Consider the following 2,744-nt stretch of genomic DNA (forward strand, 5'->3'; position numbering starts at 1 on the left):
TACCTTCCATTAAATATTATTCTTCGCAACCCTGCATGTTTCACAGACATCCTGTAACATATTCCCCCCTTCACTGCTCAAATTTGTAGGGTTGAGCACTTTGGGCAAAGAGACTGTGAACTCTGGAGAGAGCATCAGCGTTATCTTGTTAGCTTCCTGGTCTATGCTCCACAACCTTAAAATTTTATAGTGCTAGGAACCACCGGGTAACTCTTGCATTCCTTTCTTTATTCTGGGCCATTCACTTGAGAGGGGCATGGTCTGCTATGAGCATGAAGTGCCACCAGTGGTCAGATTTCTACTACGGAAGGCTACCGGGTTATCCTTCCCATTTACAACTTGGAACAATACTGCTCCTAAGCCCACCTATGATTTGACAGTTTGCACCACAAATTCCTGCACAAGGTTGGGAGTAATCCGTACTGGGCTATTACTAGTTCATGAAAAGCTCCCTTTGCCTCTGGGGACCATGTGATCACTGTGGACTCGCCCCCTTTTGTAAGGTCTGTGAGTTGAGCAAAATAGGGGACATACCTTTTGTAATACCTGATTAAATCCAAGAAAGCTATTAAGTTTCTTATGTGGTCTGGGCCAACAATAATTTTCATGAATTGCGGCTTCACTAACCCTCTACCAATTATATACCCCAAATACCAGACTTTCTGTAACCTAATTGCACCATTTTTGGGATTGACTGTTAGTCCAGCATCCTGGAGGGCATAAACAACAACCTGTACATTGGGCACATGGGTTTTCCAATCTGCATTAAAAATGGCCGCATCATTTCCAGGTGAATTATTTTGGCTTAAGAGTATGATCCATCATCCACTGGAAGGTTTCCAAGCCCCATGTATAGGGATGTTCAGATCACTTCTACTGTCGTGGTAAACAACCTGCTTCCCTATTTATAATGGTCTGGCCCTCTAGCAACTTCAGCGCAAAATTATAGCTAATTTTCCTACAAACGTCAGGTGGTCATAATAATCTGGCCACATATATATATATATACATATATATATATATTGAGGATGCACCGATACCATTACCAGTATTGGTGCCAAAACCAAGTATTTGGGCTAGTACTCGGCCAAATGCTCCGATACAGACTCCTGATACCGGAACTTCCGGTCAGAGGGAGATTTCCCTCTGACCGGCAGTGCCGCAAGGGAGGATGGAGCTGGCTTCCCGGCCAATCTGGAAGATGGGCAGCAAGTTATGTCCTGCCTCCCTGATTGGCTAGGAAGTCAGATTCACTTATTGCTAGGCAGCCTAGCTTCCTGACCAATCAGGAATCGGGGCAGCACGTCATTACCCACCTCCCAGCTTCCTGATTGGTCAGAAAGCCAGGCTGCCTAGCAACAAATGAAGTAGGCTTCCTAGCCAATCTGGAAGCGGTAAGGCACGTTACTGTGCTTCACTGTGGGTATGGTGTTATTTTGGTGATGCATAGTGTTGTTTTTGCACCAAATATAAGTCTTGGAATTATGACAAAAAAGTTCAATTGTGGTCTCATCAGACCATAACACATTTTTTCACATGCTTTGGTCTGGCTTGATGTAGGTTTTTTGCACAATGTAGCCAGGCTTGGATGTTTTTCTTAGTAAGAAAAGGCTTGCATTTGCCACCCTACCCCACACAACTTGTGCATCATCAATACAACATCATACCCACAGTGAAGCATGGTGGGGGCAGCATTATGCTTCAGGGCTGTTTTTCTTCAGCTGCAACTGGGGCTTTAGTCAAGGCGAAGGGACTTATGAATAGTTCCAAATATCAGTCAATTTTGGCGCAAAACCTTCAAGCCTCTTGTAAAAAGGTGAAGATGAATTTACACTTTCAGCATGACAACGACCCAAAACACAGCTCCAAATCAACAAAAGAATAGCTTCACCAGAAGAAAGGGCCCATTCACACCAGACGCTGCGCTAATCAAACAATGGTGAAACAACAGCCAGCGCAGCTCCTGGGGAGAATCACCCCAAAGGTGAAAGTTTTGGAATGGTGCAGACCTGAATCTAACTGAAGATCTCTGGGGTGACCTGGAGAGGGCTGGGCACAGAAGATGCCCTTGTAATCTGTTAGATTTGGAGCACTTGTGCAAGAAAGAGCGAGGACCGCCGTCCCCTCTCTCTAGGACTATGGGCCAGCACCTCCTCTCCCTCTCTCTAGGACTACGGGTCAGCACCGCTGCTCCCTCTCTATAGGAGGACTACAGAAGCCAAGCACCACCGCTCCCTCTCTCTAGGAGGACTACGGGCCAGCACAGCCGATCCCTCTCATAAGGACTACGGGCCAGAACCGCCGATCCCTCTCATAAGGACTACGGGCCAGCACCGCTGATCCCTCTCATAAGGACTACGGGCCAGCACCGCCGATCCCTCTCTATAGGACTACAGGAGCCAAGCACCACTGCTCCCTCTCTCTAGGAGGACTACAGGCCAGCACCGCCGCTCCCTCTCTATAGGAGGAATAGGGGCCAGCACCGCCGATCCTCTGTATAGGAGGACTAGGGGCCAGCACCACCGCTCCTTCTCTAGAGGACTAGGGGCCAGCACTGCCGATCCCTCTGTATAGGAGGACTAGGGGCCAGCACCACCGCTCCTTCTCTAGAGGAGGACTAGGGGCCAGCACTGCCGCTCCCTCGCTCTATCGGAGGATTACGGCCTATTACGGGTTATTAGTAATAGATTCAGTTTTCCAGCGTCCTCCGAGCCCGGCACACACATGCAGCCATCGTAGCCTGC

The sequence above is a fragment of the Nanorana parkeri genome, unplaced genomic scaffold (genome assembly GCF_000935625.1).
Source record: "Nanorana parkeri isolate BGI_ZX_2015 unplaced genomic scaffold, ASM93562v1 scaffold534, whole genome shotgun sequence".
NCBI classification, from domain to species: Eukaryota; Metazoa; Chordata; class Amphibia; order Anura; family Dicroglossidae; genus Nanorana; species Nanorana parkeri.